The 20,761-nt window shown below is 42.1% G+C and overlaps 1 long non-coding RNA gene across 1 annotated transcript; it reads left to right on the forward strand.

The window, feature by feature from the left end:
* The first annotated feature begins 6,502 nt into the window (after positions 1-6,502).
* LOC133212285 (uncharacterized) lies at positions 6,503-19,121 on the forward strand. Its single transcript, XR_009725447.1, has 3 exons — positions 6,503-6,794; positions 12,026-12,204; positions 18,969-19,121. It is a non-coding gene; the product is annotated as an uncharacterized LOC133212285 (long non-coding RNA).
* Positions 19,122-20,761: the final 1,640 nt, after the last annotated feature.

Consider the following 20,761-nt stretch of genomic DNA (forward strand, 5'->3'; position numbering starts at 1 on the left):
TCATTTTAGTCATAGAGTACACCACTGCTGAAGATTAAGTGACACTAAATATCACTTACTTGGCCTAAGAACAGGCACTAAGAGGCTTCAACTTCCATTTAATGTATTCTCTGGAGTGAGAATTTTCTTTCTGTGGTCTACCAAGCTATTAGAAACAGTGGGCATAATTTCAGAAAGGAAAAGAACTAAAGAGCTTCATGACCTCAGTAAGGGAAACTACAATTTGTAGAATATGAACTTGATGGTTCTGTGTCATGTATTTTCTGCCTCAACTAGTCACGTGCTGCTGCAGCAACATGTCAAAGAGTTGAATTGAGGTATAAATCCTGAAAGAGTGATAACATCTTTACTGAGAATTGGGAAGTTATCAACCAAAACCTTTGGGCAATGAGGTTTTTATTATCACACCTAGTTTTCAAATGCAAAAAACGTGAGAATTCAAACAGGGGGGGTTTCATGCAATTTAGTGTGGCTTTTAAAAAAAGAAAACAAGAAAAAAGGACAGAAGCTGTGGTCCATTTGAATTCTGGCATTTCAAGGCGGGGGGGGTCTGTGATAAGTCCCAAATGGTTCATATGTTACTAGCAGCCAGAACCTCTCTCTTTTAGAAATCAGTTTGTGCTTCATAGCACCATATGATGTGACAGAAGGGATGAGGCATAAATGAATACAAACCTAGGTACAACTTCATAAGATCTTCTCTCCCTCTTTTAATCTGTTAAGAGCTAAAGCTTGAAAAGCATTTTTCAACCCAGACTTTCTTTTGCTGGAACACATTGAAAATCAATTTTTTCCATTGACAGACCTTGTGCACACCAAGAATACGATTTGTTCTCATTTTTGTGGCTAAGATACAGAGATTTGACAACTCCAAAAATTCTTAGTGTATGTGGAGGTTAAATTTCATGCTGTTTCTGGGATTACTGTGTCCCCCAGTACACTGGGAGATGCAGCTAGTGTCACTTGAAGTGTCCCTAGGCAACTACTCGAAAGGTGGCATTCTGCTGTCTATTAGCAGTGGCAAAGGTCTTGCAGTAATGGTCACAACACAAAATAAAGAAGGAAATGGTGGAATGATGGAGGAGGAGGTCCTGCACAAACCTGTAATCACTGACTATACCTTCCTCTGGGGGAGAAGGAAGATGCTTGCAAAAGGCAAACTAAAATAGGGGGAAGAAAATCAACATTCTCAGCCTCCTAATGAAGATTTTGTGCAGTTTCTCTCCTATATCTTACCCTGGACACTTACCCAGGAGCCAGATGTTGGCTCTGGTGGGACAGATCCTTCACTCTGGTAGAACCTGGGAGTGTTGCATTAAAAAAGATAGTAAAATTTACACTCTTGAGAGCTGTTTATACCCTGGTTCTGCAAGATACTTTTTTCTTTGTCTAGTTTATATACCTGAGTACTCCTATTAAGATCAGTCTACTTAGACATTTAAAATTAGGCTCAGAATTAGTACTTCGCTGAACCATGCGTTCAGTGAATGAAAACAACATTTGGCTTTACAGTTGCTGATTTTTCAAAGCCTCAGTGAGGGAAAAATAGATCATTAATGTTTGTCTTGGTTTTGTTCTGCAGTGAACAATAGGCTTTAGCAACAATCTGACTGGTTCATGTACAGTTATGATCCAAAAATAAGGTCCAGGTTTCAGTCAGTGATACTCTTTGTACTGTAAATGTTTGATAGTGAAATAGTGAAACTTTATCTTTGGGCAAATTGCAAGAGCAAACTTCAAGTAAATTGAAGTGGGGTTTTTAATGGAATCTATAAGCTGTCTAGAAAGGTACATAGGAGCCTGGAAAAATGCAAGATTGAAAAGCATGCCATTTGTTATAAATAGAATGGCTTTCCTTAGTCACTGTTTCAGATCGCTCATCTTCTGCTCAGACAGATGGAGGAAAAGCTTCAACCCAAAGCAGTGTCAACATCACTGCACGAGTCAAACATATGAGGGCAGGTGGGACCAGAGAATGGTTTACAGCTGGCACGCAGCAGTCCCATTGTCTCTGTTGGTGACAACTTTGTCCTATTTCTCAGTGAATGTGTTGCTGCCACTATGATGCCACCATGATGCCTGGGGAAGGATGTTGTTCATATTTGGTTGATGAAACGAGATATGTTAGTTTGCCCCATCCCTACTTATTGCTGGATTCCACCCTAGATAATTGGATGCCATTCCCAGAGCATACACTTGCAGTTCTCTTGAGTTCCAGAATAAAAAATACCAAGTATTTCTGCTGGAGAGTTACTGTGTTTGTCATTTCCTTTTTCTCTACTAAAATACCAGAAGATAACTGTATTTTTTCCTTTATTGTCATGTATGATCTCCTGCTCTTCAAGGACAGAGATCACTTGTGTGTGAGAAAGCGAGAGAGCAATTGCTTATTGATGTAATGGAAGCAAATGATCATAATGTAAAGGGCAGGTAAAGGACAGCATTCTTCTGAAAGATATGCAGAGCCTCTCCTGCTTCTTCTGAGGTATTTGCAAATATTGTCAATTAGTTGCCCTAAGGTGAGTTTGAAAATGCACTACCAGAGTGAAAGTTCAGAATATGAGTAATTAAGGAAGTCCTTATCACTGTTCTCATTTTCTCTCTTCTGTTTCAATGGTGTTTTGTCTCCTCTCCACAAACATGACAACAGCCCTGAATGCTGATAAAGCAAAGCTTGGCAGAGTCCCAGGCAAGCTGTCTTCTTCTGAGACTGCACTCAGCTGAGCTTCTCACTTGTCTTGCAGGTATGTGATGATTTTCATAGGCTGGACTGGTCACCTTCATTAGCAAATGACGAGAATTGGGATTTCTGATTATGGTTATGCCTGTGTTTGCATACCAGTATTAAATATATTTAAGAGATCTTTTCTAGGCAGACATAAGCTCATTCTGCTTGTGCTCCAAGCCAACGTATTGGTCTGTAGGAGAAGAGTTTATTAGTTCAGGCTGGTGCCTTAGTACCTGTGGCTACAAGGTCTTGGTGTGAAGTACAGAGCAGATAATTCACCTGCTGCACAGGCATAACTTCGAGTGTCCAAAGTCACATCCTTCAGTATGACTTGAGTTACCCCTGTGGGAAGGCAGTGACTCCACCTTTGTCTTGTTCCATTTCCAGCCTGGGATACCTGTGCACTACCAGTGTACACCAAATGCTGGTGGCTGCAGAAAAGAGATCTTTCCCCTCAATCGGAGGACAGCCATGGCTTGAGGTTCTCTTAAATTCAGCCCAACACTCTCAAATGCAGATGGTATTAGAGGCATTTTGAGAGCAATTTCTGATTTTCTCAAATTGACTCATTGTTTATGACAATTTCGTATTAGTTTTGGTTAACTATTTTCAACAGTTTATTGCACAGCTGAGCGAGTTAATATACAGGCATTGCAGTAGTTATTGCATTAGAAATTTTCAAGGGAGTAAACAGTAAGTAGCTAATAGGTAGTGCCTTCTCATCCACTAATATAATAAAATTCACCTGAGACCTGAAAGTTGTTGTAGAGAATCAGAGAATCAGCTAGGTTGGAAAAGACTTTTAGTATGTTATACAACACCGTACTGGTCTACACTTAGAGGGGAAACAAAAGAAATAATGAGAGGCCAATAACTGATTAAATGACTGGTTCTACATAAAACAGGCACTTGTGGGGCTGAGAAAGGTTAGGCATTCCAGAAACAGATTCTGGAAGGACTTGTAAGAATTCTGTCAGAGCAAGAAGTAAAATCCAAGCATCCCATGTCTAATCTAGTGCATTTTTTTATAAATACTGATTATTTTTCCATTGCTATAGCTTATATTACTGTTTGCAGTGTGTTTCTGCACATGACCTTATGTATGCTTTCCTCTGCAACTTGTATATAAATCAGAATGTTCAGATCCTAGCTCGCTTTCACCTTTCAGACCCATTTTCAGATACTCGGCAGGACTGCTTAACAGCTTTCTATTTAGCCTTGTTTTGCAAGTGTCCCGCAGGAAAGCCTGCTTCACTCTGAGGCATCCTGACAATGCCTGAGTCATTCTCTGTTTCACATTGCACTGAATCATTTGTAAACCACTTCACAAGTCATTGTTTATTTAGAGAAGTTAGTTTAAAGCCCCCCACAAAACAGTTCTGCCACTCAGAGGCTTATATCCAATAATACAAAACTGCAGCACTGGCCAAACTGTTTGTATGTGATAACTAGAGCTAAATCCACACGCTTTTATTTTCTTCTCCTCCATTTGTTATAATCAGAGTCTCTGTCTAATCAGTTGCTTTAGAATCAATATTTACAATAAAAGCTCATTCATGTGTTGTTTTCTAGTCCTTGACAAGACGACAAAAACATTTTAAACAAAACAAGAAGGAATGCAAAGTGTCAGAATTACTTTTTCGATCAATGAAATTTCTTGCTAAAAATGCATTAATGCTTTGGGACAGACCGTGTTTACAAACACCAAGCATTTGTCTGACGTCCGGAGAGCAGAACTCTACTTGCGTTTATCGGCAAACTTGGGGAACATTTCTGTTCCCTAAAACTACATTAAAAAACGAGAATATTAACCAAGTTTGGACACCTGTCATTTGGGGCACTCAGTGTATTATATAGAGCCTGCAAACTCAAGGCAGTTTATTGCAGTATTTATTTTGACTGATGCTTAAACAATGCTTAATATTGCCCCTTCTGATGGCCGAGTAATGCGCTAACATATCAGAGAAAGTGTGTGGTGTAGGAGCTGGAGCAGGTCAGAACAGAATACACAGTTCCAATACAATAGTCATTCTCCAGAATGCACAGATAACTTCAGGGAATCAATTAACATTTTCTCTGTGCATCCTACATGCAAAGGATAATGATTATAAACCTAACAAAACATAAAGACTGAAACCTTCTTTCCTGTTGGATATTAAACTGGACTCTCACTACTTAGAAAATCTCAGTGCTCTAAATAGCTCACCGTCTCCATGGCAATGTGCAGTTCAGTTTTTAACTTTTCAACACATAAAAATGGTAATTTATTTGTTTTAAGCACTCCTGCAGTTGTCATGGCTATGAAAGCCTCAGGATCGGGCACTTCCCAGGAGCAGCGGAGCCCTCAGGTTAAAGACTGGGTTAACTGCCAGGAAGTGCCCGACCTGAAGGTCATTACTGCCTAATTATATTATTATTTCCTGGCAGCTCAGTTTGTGAAGTAGCACTCAAGCATGAGGCAGGCAGCACTTGGAGCATTCAAAGAAATTTGGTTTCTTTTGTTCTCGATGTTAAGGACTTTTGTAAACGAATGCAGCCTGTGATGATGTAGAGGCGTAATAAATCCTGTGCCCAGAGTGCCTGACTTTCACAGCTACTGCAGTTACAACGTTTTGTGGGTTTTTTTCCCAATTTGTAATAAGGGTGCACATTGTCACCTCCTTGAGGACACAAAGCAATGAGTTTGTATTTTCAGCGTTCTTTCTGTATTATTTAGTCCTTTGATCGCTTGGCTTTCTGCTGTAAAAAACATTGGCCTTGAGACTGTCAAAGCCCTTCCTGGTGAAGTGCTAAGCATTTTGGTTTCAATCCAACAGAGCACTCAGGCAGATGCTCAGCTTCGAGTATGCAGGTAATTTTTACTGGAGACTAGAAAAAAATCTCTCATCCTAACCTCAGAGACTTGTGCGATTTTCTTGACTAGAACTGGAACATTTAGTGCCCATGGGATTTAACCTGCGGATCAGCAACCCCTCAGTTTTCAGCTCTGAAAAGAACTTGAGAGAAATTCAGCTTTTTTTTGTATTTTGGGTAATAATGAGGTTGGCACCCTTCACAGATTTCATACAACACTAAGTGGGGTACAGCCATGATGTTTTAGGAACAAAGGCACTGGGAATGTTTATTGCAGATTCAGACTTGCTTAGGACCAGTCTTTAAGATGTAGAAATTGTGAATAGAAGGGTTAATCAATTCCCACTAAAATGACCTTCATCAACACAACCCTTTTTACCATCTCCTCAACTGGCATGAGCTAATGGCCACTCATATGTCTCAGCCACAACAGTAAATACATTCAAACTAAGAACTTGAACATGCTTAATTGTCTTCCTGAAACCCACATAAATACTTGGACAGCGGAGGACCAGAGTTTACTCTCAAAGTGTGAACAAAAGGTTTGTAGATTATGTTAAGTTACAAAGTATAGTTGGGTGAATGGGGGTGAGATGTTAAACTGATTCTGGGAAATGATTCTTTTCTCACTTGTTCCTACAATGTGCTTGGCTTTTCTGTGTAGGAATTCTCCAACTGTGGTTCACAGACCAGCACAGGAAACTCTTCTCTGTCTATAATTTCTCTGGAAAATTAAGATGTAGGATATCGAGGCTGGGAAAGGATTGGTAATAGTGTTGATTACTGCCCTCCATAGCACCAACCATCATGAAACAGATTACAGAGTGAGCACTGTAGAACAAGTCACATCCGTGGAGTTCAGTGATTCCCCATCCGTTGCCATCACATGGTACAGCTTTCTTTTATTCTCCCCTGGGTATTCAGTCTTCCAAAGCCAGGAACATACATCTTCGGGAGATAAAGTTGCAACAGAATTTTGAATAAACTGAACATGGAAATGCTTCTGGCTCAGCTAACAGAATGACGTTGTGGCCTTGGAGAATGACACCATCTGCAGGCTGGCACCGCGGGAAATGAAGATGCAGGATTAGAAGGAGTTTGAACGTGTAGGAAAATGATGGAGAAACTGCTTTGAAATGCTTACTCACGTCCTTCAAATCTTCAAGCTGGACAACAGGGGTTATGTACGAGCTTGAAAGAAAAGCACTTCCCAGTGAGTATGTTTACTTTCAGTTTTGTAATTAGCCTCATTGGAGAACCAATCCAGAGACTTCTGGGCTCGGAGGGAGTGTTGTCATCATAACTGATCAAAATAAGGATTCAGGTTTATACCAGTGTAATAATAAGGGTTTACAGTAGGACTCCTAGTGTGATCTTGAGTCTTATTATTTGCATCTCAGAAAATAAACTCATTCCTCCTAAGCAGACATGAACCATAAAACCTTCTCATAAGGCTGGACGGGGCATCCTAGAATAAAATAACTGACCATGGATTCACTGGGAGTGTTCAAGGCCAGGTTGGACAAGGCTTTGAGCAGCCTGGAATAGTGGAAGATGTCCCTGCCTGTGGCAGGGGGTTGGAACTAGATGAGCTTCAAGTCCCTTCCAACCCAAAAAGTTCCACGAGTCTATAATCTTTTTCTCTACTAGTTTGTTTCTTTGTTGAGGTTTTTTAAAACTATGATGTTGCCATGAAGTTCTCTGGCACCAGAAGTCATTCTTTTGCCTACAATGAGAACAGAATCTGGCGTTTCGCCACTGGAATAGCCAGATACCATCAGAGAGCTTTCTGGAAACAAACTCTTTAATCTGTATCATTTACAAAGAAATAAACAAGACGTCTGGTCTTTTTGGATAGTGTCCTGGGTTCAGCAGTAGCAGTCATTTTTCTCCTTCTTGGTAGCTGGTACAACGCTGTGTTTTTGACTTTCAGCCTGGGAACGGTGTTGATAGCACCGATGTTTTTAGTTACTGCTCAAATGTTTGGTCTGACCAAGGACTTTCTGAGCCTCATGCTCTGCCAGGGAGGAGGGAAAGCCGGGAGGAAGCAGAGACAGGACACCTGACCCAAACTGACCAAAGAGGTATTCCATACCACAGCACGTCATGTCCAGTACGTAACTAAGAGTCACCCGGTAGGGCTAGTTGACTGCAGGGTTGGACTAGGTATCGGTCGGTGCTTGGTCGGGCTGGGGGAGCGAGTTATTGATCAGCGGGTGGTGAGGTGTTGTATTCTCTTCCCTTGTTATTTCCTTTATCATTACTATTACTGGTGGTAGCAGTACTGATTTGTGTTATACCTTAATTATTAAACTGTTCTTATCTCAACCTGTGGGAGTTGCATTCTTTTGATTCTCCTTCCCATCCCTCCAGGAGCAGGGGGAGGACAAAAAGGGGGGGAGTGAGAGAGCAACTGCATGATTTATGGCTGACTTTGTTTAAACCACAACAGATAGATACAGTGAAAGGACATATATGCAAGCATATTAAAACAGTATCAGAAAAGCCAGAAACAGGCTACAGCTTTTAAACCTATTCACTGAATTTAAATGTCCATGGGTATATCATATTAGAAAATGGGCACAAGCAGAATAGAGATGGATCCATATCAGCACACAGAGACACTTAGAACACTTTTTCACTGCAAGGTACCATTCCTGTACCTCCACTCCTCAGTTCTGGTTTCAAGTAGTTCTGAACAGATTTGTATTTCTATAGACATGGCAATCATTTACAATATTTAAGAAATGTTGCAAGGAAACATGCATCTCTGAGGTGTTCACCTTGCTTCCCACAGCCAAACTGGTAGCTGTGTGGTTTGTGTCTTGTGCTGATGCGAGTGCTTGTAAAATCCTAATTCACAGCTAAATCTCATATATAGAATGACACGGGGTGAAACTTGGGTTTTGGTTATTTGTCACTGTTCCTCATAGCAAATGGAGGGACATCTCCATTTTCTTCCTGCCCTGCCCAGGTTGCCATATGCATGCATGTTCACAGACCAGTGAGGCACTTGCGATGAGCCCATGCCAAGGTGTCAGTCAAAGACCTGGGAAACTTGCAAAAAAACCTGTTCTTGTGTTGGGCTAATTAACTTTTGGTGTATTTGTAATTGTCCCTATTAGTTAGAGGCACATGTTAGGAGCAGCACTAAAAAGATGGTAGCAGAAAACCAGATAAAAGGGAACTTTAAGGACTGCCTGTATTTGAAAATATAATCAAAATTGTTAACCAGAACCAAAACAAACTTGTCAGGGCACTCAGCACACTCAAACCTCTGGTAGTTAGCATCACTTCAAGATACTGCTATGCCTAAGCTTGACCAGCTGGAAAGACTGTGAACTTGACCACCCTTCTTCTTGCCCAGTGCTCTGTGCGGAGCCAGGCAGCATATGCTGTAACATCATGGGGTTTCCCCTGAAGATGTGCCCTCAAGTTCTAGGCAACTGTTAGTGGCAGCCATAAAAAAGGCATCGCGATCAGTTTAGTATCCTGACCTGGCACAAATGCTAATGGCAGATGCTGGTGCCCTCTAGTAAGGAAATAGCTGTCTGCTCTGGATGAATATACTGGAAAAAAAGGAGGATCCAATTCATTTTCTACTTGATGTGTGCATAAATCAATTCCAGTCCACATGGAGCAAAAGGAAAAGGGCTATGAGCAACATAAACCAACATTTCAGTTTATAAGTCACCAAAATTATCCCAAATCATTATGATCACTGTTTATTCCTCATAATTACAGTTGTGAGTTTGATTCGAATCTTAGTGAAGTCAAAGCAAGGCATACATTGATTTCAGTGTGCTTTGGATAGGATGAAAGACAAAATAATTTTGTGTTCCATAGAGCAAAACATGTAATATGCCCCAAGACCTTTCTCCTAAAACATTAAAATGTATGAGTAACTCTTCTCACATGCCAGTTCCACTATATGAAGATATGCAGCTGCATATGCTACCCTCCCTTAGAGCAGCAACCCAAGTTCTGTTTCTTCACTGTCACCTTTGGTTATTTGTAGCTTGAAAATTAATGTAAGTATTAATATAGAGTACAAAAAGAAATGAGGCAATTTATAAATGACTCCTTTCTCTGAATGTTACCTAGAAATTTACAACTCAAGGCACTACAATCATAGAAATGAAATTAACTGCCCACTTGCATGATTCACTAAACATATTTCCACAAAAGCAAAACATATTTGTCTTTTGCTCATTACAGGCATATTTTTTTCTGACCATGTAATAGTGTCCCTGCTTTGACTTTGCCCAGGGCTTAGCCCAGCTTTACAAGTATATTATACCCTCAGTAGCTTGCTGCTGACTCCCTGAAGGTATGTTTTCATGGATGGTGTTTTCCAAGGCCTGTCCAAAATGTTGTATGACTAACTTATGTTCCATGTTCAGCTGAGTCAGAATTCCAGCATGTGCAACACCACTATCAGAAATATGAATAAAATGAAATGGAAAGATAAATATGTTTGTAGGAGGAGCAGCCAGCCCTAGCATTAGGGTGTGTTGCACATTCAGTCAAAAAGAATAACATGGCTTTATGAGTCATAAAAACAAGAATAATCACAAAGGGCTCTGTTATTGCCCTGAATGTAGATAAGGACTTGGCAAAACATTTACAATAAATTTTCTGGTGTCTTTAATGGGTGGAATTTCTTTAAGAATCACTGCTTTCTTTCTCCTCCATTTCTTTCAAGGCATGGCTCATATTTTATAGCTCAGGAATAGCAGGCTGTGATTAAATTTGTATATGGTGGTTTTTTAAGTCTTAGATATGAAAAAGAAAGAACAGAAAATACACAGTCTTTTTTCTGCTCCTACATAGTGACTCAGATTTGTTATACTTAATCATTTCCATTTCATCAATGTAAGACCGACTGCTATGGCATGGTATGTTACAGGGTAGATAATAAGATATGCACTATTGTCATTAGCTTTAAGACGTCAGGGTGATCAGGAGTCACAGAGGTTAAATTTTATCCTTCCTTCAGAAAGCAGTGGCTTGACTGCTACCCAACTTGAAGCTTAGACTATTTGTGTATGCAGTAGACTCATACCAACCTTTTGCAACAAAAAATACAACTGTGCCAATTGTCATTCTGTGAGATGTACCTCACCCATTCAAACCCTGTATTAATTAGGCTTAAACTGTCTCTTGTGATTTGACAAAGCAATATTGAAATCACTTTTTTCAAATCAATATTTCACTTCTTGGTGTCTCCAATTAGTACTTAAAAAAATGAAAAAGAACACTGCAAAAACAGAGCTTTAGTGAATATGAGTATTTTTCACTGAAATATGTATGCTTATGACAAAAAAAGATGCATATCCTTCAGGCAGAACTGAGGTTCACTGTAAAGCTTTCTGCGTATAGATACAGAGAACAGAATTTGGAGCTCTTTGTACAAGCTACAGCCTGTAAAAATGCAAAATAACCACTTTATTTTGCCCACTTAAAATTGTTGCCCAGTTCCTGTATTTCCTTTGCCCCTAGCCTTGCCTGTGCAGTTCCAGTGGCCAGTCACATGGTCCTGCAAAAGCTAAGAGGAACGGGAAGAAGTAGTGACAGAGTTTGCAACATCTTTGAGGCCATTAAAGTGGATCCATAGCCTGGGCAGAGCTTCCTGCCCTACCAAAACTTTTAGAAGCACTTCTGTCCCACTTTCTTTGCCTAAGGAAGTTGTGACTGCCCCATCCCTGGCAGTGTTCAAGGCCAGGTTGGACAGGCCTTGAGCAGCCTAATCTAGGGGGAGGTGTCCCTGCCCATGGCAGGGAATTAGAACTGGATGATGTTAAGGTCCTTTCCCTAACCATTCTCCGATTCTATGATCTATGTATTTGGGCTTAGCCCAGAAACCATCAGCGAAAGCTGCGAGAAGAGCAGTGACTTTCCACAGATTTCAAAGAAGCCCATCTTTTGGGTATTGCCCTATAGGTCTCCTGGGTCATAGGAAAATAATGCTGCCCCAAAACCTCCTGGGGGGGGGGCAGTAGGGAAGCAGAACAGTGCCATAGGGGAAGCAGGATTTTACACTGCTGTCTTTTGGGTACCTTGGTGAGATTCCTGCCACAAGTCCTATAAAAGCCATTGCAAAGTTGTGTGACCACATCCTCCTGCAAGGGCTTCAAAACCTGCCTGTTTTATGTCACCCTAATGAAGCCTGTTGTGGTTTAACTGGATGTTTATAGATGATGGGAGAAAGACTGCTTCATTAAGTCACCTAACCTTCTATAAAGTGTTACAGCACAAGCAGAGCAGTCACAACCCTGCTGTGACAAATCAAAGCCTAATGAGTGAGCAAGAGTATTAAAGATGTGTCCCAAACCATGGTAACTCATTACTGTAGCTGCCCGGCTTATACAGTAGCTTAGGAATGCTCTGTCCCTGTTTCCCATACCTGTGGTTAAAATGACATTTCTTTGTGTTTCCTTATAGATGACACTGCCCTAGAAAGGTAACATCAATATCTGATCTGCCAGCAGAGTGGCTGCGTTACACTTGGCCCTGTACCTGCTCTACCCAGGTGGCACAGAAGACAAGCTGGAACTACTCTTTGCTGGTTTTCCCTCCCCAGACTGCTGGGAGGTCAGGCTGAGGTGCCCTGCAGCTGAATGGTGAGTGATGAGTGAACCTCACGTAAGCTGCCTGGCTTTCTGTGACATTAGTTTCACTTCACTTCTTGCATTCCTTTTAAGTGCAGCTGGTTTGAAGATGCATTATGATTCTATTAAAAAGGACTGATCTTCCAATAGACCATACCTTCATGCTACAATTCTCTTGTCAGGAATTCAGATCCTGTTTTGCACGAGTAATCAGAAATAGAGGTAGTCTAACTTTGCTTTAAGTAAGCATGCCATAGGGAAGTGAGAGGGAAGGATGCACTTGGTGGTGAGAGGGGCATGTGGTGGTGTTGCTAAGGGGCTGTACGTGTTCCAGGTGCCACGTATGCAGTCTTGGTTGATGACACAAGGAAGAGTTTTCCCTTTTATACATGTGATGTATTTGCAAAGCCACGCTAAGGGGTTCTTGGATAAACTGCTTTGTATTGCCCAGAATTGCATGTCATCGTCCAGCTACTCAGTCAGCCTTTTTTATCTGCTCATTTATAGCACCTAATTCATTTATGATTCAGTTAAGATTAGATGTTGTTTTGCCAGATCATAATTCTCTGTGGCTTAGTGTTTTGTGTATAAAGTAGAAAGGAAGCTGTACCAGCTCTTGATGTATCCCCTTTTGCAACAAGTGAAGAACACTAAACACGAAGTCTTCCAATTGGATATGATGTTTCAGTGGAGGTTCATCCACTCATCTCTTACCCAGAAACGCAAGGTTTCTCAATTTTTTTAATTAAAACAATACCTTCATTTTAAAGCTGAAAGGTCAGACTGTGCCATCGGTTTAATTGGATTTGGCTGTGGCCACTTTAACGTTCATTTGTCACGGAAAGGCAGATTTAGGGTGATTTTAGTCAGTCTTAAAACTCACAAACAGAGGAGAAAAGGGTTTCTGGCGCGGTGAGCAGCTTTGGAGATGCCGCTGTGAGTGCTGGGGCGCGGGACAAACGCTGCAGGACAAGGACAAGGACCAGGACCAGGACCAGGACCAGGACCAGGCCCCGGCCCCGCCGGGCCTTCCCCGGGGCCGTACCGACCCCCAGCTGGGGGCGGGAGCGGCGCGTGGCGCCTCAGCTTCGGGCGGCCGTTCCCACAGGAAGCGCGGCGGGAAGGGCGGGAGCCCGGTGGGAGCGAGATGTGAGCTGGGCCCGTGTCCATGGAAAAGGGCTCAGGGCTGGCGGCCTCTGGCAGAGAGCTCAGGAAACGAAGAGGCTTTTCTGGCAGGAAGCTCAGGAAACGAAGCCTTCTGCGCTGGCCAGGACAGAGGTAGAGGTCCCCCGTGAGCGGGCGTCTGGCTGTGGTGAGTGCCGGAGCCTGCCGGGGATGGCGGGTGGTGGCTGTGTAGGTGTGACCAGGCTGATGGCTTGCTCTGCGTGGTGGCAGTGCTGAGGGAAGAGGTGGGGCGGCTGAGGAGTGTGAGGGAGTCTGAGGAGGAGATTGACTGGTGGAGCCACATTCAGCGAAATTAAGGATCCCTACCCTGTTGCCACCAGAGAGATGGAGGGGACCTAAAAGATGGAGGGGGGGTGGGGGGGTGGGGTTGGGGTTAGAAGCAGGTATTACCCCCGGTTTATGTCACTTTCCCAAGTACCCCTTTACAACAGATTTGGGGTCCTGGTACTTGAGGATCAAGAAAATGAGGAAGATGATGGTGAAGTAGATAAAGGATCATCCAGGTGATGGATCTAGGTGACCAGCAGGGCCTGGGCAGTGATCAGCCTGTGCTGGGCATTGGTGAGGCCACACCTTAAATCCTGTGTTCAGTTCTGGGCCCCTCACTACGAAAGAGACATTGAGGTGCTGGAGCAGGGCCAGAGAAAGGCACCAGAGCTGGTGCACAACTGTGATGAGGAATGTCTGAGGGACCTGAGGGGGTTTAGTCTGGCAAAGAGGAGGCTCAGGGACGACCTTATCGCTCTCTACCTGACAGGAGGATGGAGCCGGGAGGGGGCTGGTCTCTCCTCCCAAGTAACAAGGGATAGGACATGAGGAAAGAGCCTCAAGCTGCTGGATATTAGGAGCAATTTCTTCCCTGGAAGGGCAGTCAGGCATTGGAACAGGTTGCCCAGGGCAGTGGTGGAGTCACCGTCCCTGGAAGTGTTCACACACCGTGTAGATGAGGCCCTCAGTGACATGGTTTAGTGGTGGCCTTGGTAGTGCTGGGGGAACAGTTGGACTTCATGATCTTGAAGGGCTTTTCCAGTCTTGTTGATTCTGTAGGTTAGGCAACATCCCTGAGGACCATGGCCAAAGACACAATTTAGGGAAGACTATCCCCAAAACTGCCTCTTCAAGAGGAAAATGAAAACAAGCTGACAATATGCCTGATGTGTTTCAGGTTCAAAACCTCACTGTTGTGAAAGCTTTTAACTTTTTCTTTTGTTTCCAAACACCAGCTGAGGCAGCCATAGCTATCAATTTCTTTGCGTCCTGTACAGTGGCATCACACATAATTAGAGGAGAGTGGCAGTTAAGGGGTTTGTTCTCCCCTGGGACACATCAATGGGAGTACAGGCTCCCCTGATTTGTGTTTCATCCTTAATTGCTTCTGAAATTACTTTGATGTGTGTAAAACCATATCTGTTTCATGTGTCATGGAATCAAATTCTTGCTCAGTGTATTGCTGCTTATTTTTGGACACAGAACAGTGAATTTTTGCATAGTTATATTGCCAAAAGAGAAAAAAAATCTATAAGAATTCCTAGGGAATACATTTTTTCAGTTAGCAGCATACAACTGATACACCATAGTGAAGCAACACAGTAACTGTGCTATCATGGTTCTTTCACTGGGTAAAAGGAGGAAGTCATCGAAGATCTGTGCCTTGCCATTCCTCAACAGATTTCTTTAAAAATAGTTTATTTGGAATGGTTTCAGTTCTTGAGGCATGAAGCAGAAAGATCTATTTTGGGAAATTAAACAGTTTTGACAGCTGTTAAAATGACTTGTAGGTTGTCAATATGGTGCACCTAAGATGCAGGTAACAAATCCTTGGATACAGTCCAAGGCTTTCGGTACTTTTGGTACAACAGGGTTTGTCTGGGGTTAGGCTGTAGTCAGGGGGAATTCAGGATTGATCACAGATGGGTACATAAACTTTGTCTCCCTTCTGGACACCTGCAGCCCTGCCCTGTTAGTTCCTGATATAGGAGCAGGGAGGCTGGCATGGATCAGGTACAGTGTATCGTGCTGTTCTGCCTTGAATGGTGCATTTCTAAACCGCCTCTCTTTTCGTGAATCACCCTACCCTAGAAACACTTCTGTCAGTGCCAACTGTATAATCCCCACAGGGATGAGAACAGCATGGGAATAGTACCTAATTAAAACTGCAGTGAAGTAGGTCAGCTAATACTTCACAAACAACAGCAAGTGCTTGAATTGTTAATAGTTCAGAGTTCTTGTATTTACTCTGAGCAACAAAAAAATTGTATTTTGCCTAGAAACACAAGGAATGTGCAAGCAGAAAACAGTTGCCACAGTGGATTACAATTATAAATATTCATGGCCTCCAGTGAGTGCTGTACGTTAACTCCTGTCAGTACATTCAACAGTGAATTAATGTTGTTACTCCCCTTCTTTTCCAAGATTGCAAGAGGATTGCCATAAGAGGGTTAAACAGTGCAAGGTGAAAGAACAGATGAGAAAGCCCTGCTTTCAGTCACATGAAATAAGACCATTGTAAAGAAAGATAATCCCACTCTCAAATGCCACAATTGCTTATGATATCATAGGACTATTTCCAGAAGGCCTGGATTCAGACTTTAGCCAAGTCTTCTGAGGCTTACTGGTCTGCAAAAGTGAGATACAGAATCACAGAATGGGTTGGGTTAGAATGGAACTTAAAGATCGTCTAGTTCCAACTGCCACAGGCAGGGGCATCCTCCACTAGAGTAGATTGTAGCCTTCTGTTGTATCTTCTTTTGCTCTGCTTTCCTCTGATTCTTTTCTCTGAGATTCATCACTTTTCTGACTTCATCCTAGGGTGGAAGTAGCAAGAAAAGCATTTTCAGTTTCAGTGGGATCAAGGAAGTGCAGTGACTGATGAAATTTGTAATCATAGTGTTCAAAATGTTAATGTTTTTAAACTCTTAGAAAGAACATGAACTATTTGATTAATTGTTTGCTATGTCTAGCTGAATGAAGAAAGGTTTAGAGGCTTCCCAGAAACAGATGACCCCATTATAGTGCAATGCAGAAGGCACTTTGCATCTGAACATCTCTGCCCCAATAGTCTTGCAACTTATCCACAGTAGTTTCATATGAGAAGCAGGTTTCCTCACTTAAAGCTGCTGTGAGCCCATGTTTCAGAGAAGAGCCCTATTTGAGCAGTGCAGAAGTATTTGATGTGATTAAAAAAAGCCCCAAACTTTTAATTTCATTTATAAATATCAACAAATCAATCTAGGACAAGACACCATAAGTTCTCAGTATCACTTTTTATGTATCTATATGCATATAAATACAGTTCAGCACAGTTGTGCAGAAGGTACTCTCTCAGCAAAGCTTTCAGGTGGTGGGGAGTTATAATCCAACCTCTTACACTATCTAAACAGCAATTCCTCAATGACTAACCCACCAGAAACATCTCCGCTAGCCTTAATGATACCTCTTGCCTTAAACACACTTCTTAAGTAGCCTTTAAATAGAGGGGGACCTCACCCCTGAGTCCCTAGGAAGTAGGCAAGAAGCTTACAGCAGTTTGGGCTAACCTCTACCTTTCTAGCCAGGTAAGTAGGTGATTTACTTCTGCTGAGTTGTATAGCTCCTTCTGGTGTTTTGAAGGACATTCTCATGCCTTTCTTTGCAAGAGGTTTTTAAGCCTTTCTGCAAACCTGGCACTTTGGTTGTCATGTGAGGTTTTGGAGCCTGATGATCATATCAGCTAATAGGATTTTGTGGCTGGCTTGAGAAACAAACAAGACAACCCCCAAAAAAACAATGAAAAAAGAGTTGCCTTTGATAACTTGAAGAAGGACAGACTTTGATCTCTCCACTGCTTAGTACTTGATTACTTCATTTAAATGATGCGTATTCCATTTGGAAGAAAAGGGGATTGAGCCTTAAAGAAGCCATGACATGTTGGAGCTTGTTGCATTCTCAAGGTGAGAAGCCTGCATTGTAACAAATCCACACCTGAGAAGCCCTTTCCAGGGAAGCGGGAGTTTTGCTGAGAGGGGATTTGCTATCTCCTTGGTGACCTGAAGTTACAGCTTTGGTCACTCTCTATTCACCCTATATTTGATCTACCAAAATAAGAAAGTTCCTAATGAAGGAGGGGAAAACAGTGAAATTAGAGTTGGGTTAACTTACCTGTCCAAGCTGGAGGCAGAAAACTGTCCACACAGGTAGTGACTGAGTTGCGTTTGCTTTGAGAAAGCACAGGCTATTGCGTTAGGACTAGCAGCAGTCCTTTACTAGTGGTGGACTGGCCTTGACCCTGCACAACCCTACCAGGCTGCATATGTCACAAGAGTCTGTATCCAAAGCCACAGAGAGCTGCTGCTGAAAAAACATCTATTCTGTGAAACATGACCAGGACAAGGCAGGAGGCATATGGCAAGTAGCTCAGTCAAGGCAGTTTTGGGTAGGTACAAACACTGTGAACAGTTGAGTAGGTAGACATCTTGTGAGCATAGGCTGCTTAAGATTTTGGCAGCTACTCAAAAGGGATTTTCTGAATCACTGTTTGAATTTAGGAAGCTCAGTGTATTGCATCCTCTTTTAGAATCATAGAATGGTTTGAGTTGGAAAGAACCTTAAGATCATCTAGTTCCAACCCCCCTTAAGGGACACCTCACTCTAGAGTGTCACCCAAGGCTCTGTCCAGCCTGGCTTTGAACACTGCCAGGGATGAAACATTTACTACTTTGGGCAACTTGTTCCAGTGCCTCACCACCCTCACAGAAGAAGTCTTAGTCCTGAATCTTTCTGATCTTTGAGTCTTCATCTATCAAATGATGACTGCAATATGCCTGCAGCCATGGCCATAGTGTAGTCTGGGCAGGTGTTAGCCTACAACATCACTGTTGGAACTTTAAATTGAACATATAAATATAGTAACAGTTCTTGCAAGGTCTTGGGACTGAAGTGTTTAAAATGACCCACATTTAAAGTGAACAAGATTGAGCTATTCACACCCTAATGGGAAGAAATTGCCTCAGCCAATCACAGTGTGCTAGCCATGTGCCTGTTTTATAAATGAGATTAATGACTCAATTTGCAGCAAATGCTTCAGCAAGGAGAAACTTATTTTGTTACACTAATTGTGTCACATATGTGCCTCCAAACACCAACTGTGCAGAACTGGATTTCCCTGTGGTGCTCAAGATGGCTGGCCTCTGTGGTTTTAGTAACACCGCTGCTTCCATTTCTTTGCAGCAACTGATCATTTTGGTGTTTGTGTTTAATGCTGCAGCATAAATGCTGGTGTTTGTAAGAAATTATCACGCACTATAATCCTCTCCATTAGTGAAAGGACAAGAGCTTCTCTCTAACACAAGTCGTTCAACCCTATTTTCCCACTGTCATGAGTAAAACTCCAACATTATTTATTTAGGCATACAATTAGTTTTTAGTTGTAATGAAATAATGAATCATTGCCAGAGCCTTTAATTTGCCTGATAGTTACTGTGATTTTAATGGCTTTTAAAAAAACTAACATTGTCCATTTATAGGGTGTAATGTATTACTTTTAAGGTGTAAATTAATTCAGAGAGTTTCATCACGTTAATAATTACACCTGCTTTTGCATTTCTTCCTAACAGGTTTGTTGGGAAAACAGGATTTGCTGACAATGGACCAGCGTCCACAGCCAGTGTAAATTAACTTTGCCACACAGAAATCTGTAAGTTGCTTTATACCAGCTAAAGTTCTGCCTCAGTTTGTCCATTATTCATCCCGTTATTCTGATGTTGGATGCAGTTGTCCTCACATTTTTAAATGCTTTTTACATTGTTATAGTTTTGATGTCAGTGGAATTACTCAGAATTCAGAGTGGGGTTAACAAGAGAATTGCATGTAAGCATACCACGATGGGATTTTCTTTCCAATGACAAATTTAAGATTCCCCCCCACCCCAACTTTTGTATGCAAATATAGTTGGTAAGAAATACAGTGTAAGTTTGAATAGTTTGTTTAGCTGTGGAATTGTAGAATTATTCTTATAAATCTGTTTCCATGCTTTGTGTGGTGTTAAATGTGCTTCTGATTTCGGCTGAAACTATTAGTGGTTCCTATATACATAGCTTCTGTCATACCATGGAATTCTCTACCCATTTACGGTGTGAAACTTTAATTTTGTATCTTGGCAAAATACTGAAATGAGGAGTACTACCTCATGTCTGGGTTGTATGTGCATTTCCAAGGTGGTCTGTGAAAAATCCAAAGTAGACACTAGTGCCTTTGAAGCCTACAAAGCAACCCACAGTGCAAGAGTAGCCTCTTTGTTGCCTGCTTTGAAAACCTCTCTGAAATAGTGTTCCAGGTTCTTTATTGAAAGTTAGCATGCCCCTCAGCTTCATCCTACCCTCCCGTGCTCAGCCTCATGACAGCAGTAAAAATGATTTGTTTGTGCTCTATTACATTTAGGTGATAGTCTTGGACAATAAACTGGGTGTTACTGAGTTCAGGGGCCTTCACCAAGTGTGATGTATAGTCTGCAGATGGACCTGAAGATGGTGCGTGGACAGTTCTCTTCTGTAAAATGGTTTATGACTGAAACACAAATGTAGGGGTGTACATGGCTGTGCTCATCATAACCATGTAGCATACAGCTGTGGAGCAGTGCTGTTAGTCATCATGGAAAACATCAAATTCACAGATGCAGCACAGACCACTGTTTGAGTGGTGTAGGGTGTGCCCTCTGTGGCCTCATTGTGTTGCTCTGTGAAGCAAAGAGGTTGCAAAGGGATTGCAAAATTTCAGAATCCAGTAGGCATCTCGGCATGGAGAAGAAAAGGCACTGGGGAGACCTTGTAACAGTCTTCCAATACACAAAGGGGACTACAAGAAATCTGGTGAGGGACTTTTTACAAGGGCATGTGATGACAAGATAAGGGGGCATGGTTTTAAACTGAAAGAGGACAGATTTTTATTAGGCATTAGGAAGAAATGCTTCCCTGTGAGGGCGGTGAGGCCCTGGCACAGGTTGCTCAGAGAAACTGTGGCTGCCCCATTCCTGACAGGGTTCAAGGCCAGGATGGATGGAGCTTGGAGCAACCTGGTCTAGTGGAAGGTGTCCCTGCCCATGGCAGGGGTTTGGAACTGGATGACCTTTAAGGTCCCTTCCAACCCAAGCCATTCTATATTTCTATGATAACTTTGCTTATAATACAAAAAAACCCTAATATTTATTTCTGTTGTCTTGCCTTTTGGAAGAGCTTTACAGACTTGAATATTGTCATATACTATGGTGTATAGTTAGCAGATTTCCCTTGCTTAGCAAGCTTCCATGAAGGAAGAGAGAACTATATTAATACGAAACCCCACTGTCAGCATGGCATCAGCTGAAAATACTTTACAGAAATGCAATGTGCTGAAAGCGTAATATTCTGCCTTC

Source organism: Neopsephotus bourkii, unplaced genomic scaffold (assembly GCF_033783945.1).
Source record: "Neopsephotus bourkii isolate Nb327-2 ecotype Australia unplaced genomic scaffold, CSIRO-AGI_Nbou_v1 NB_71, whole genome shotgun sequence".
NCBI lineage: Eukaryota > Metazoa > Chordata > Aves > Psittaciformes > Psittacidae > Neopsephotus > Neopsephotus bourkii.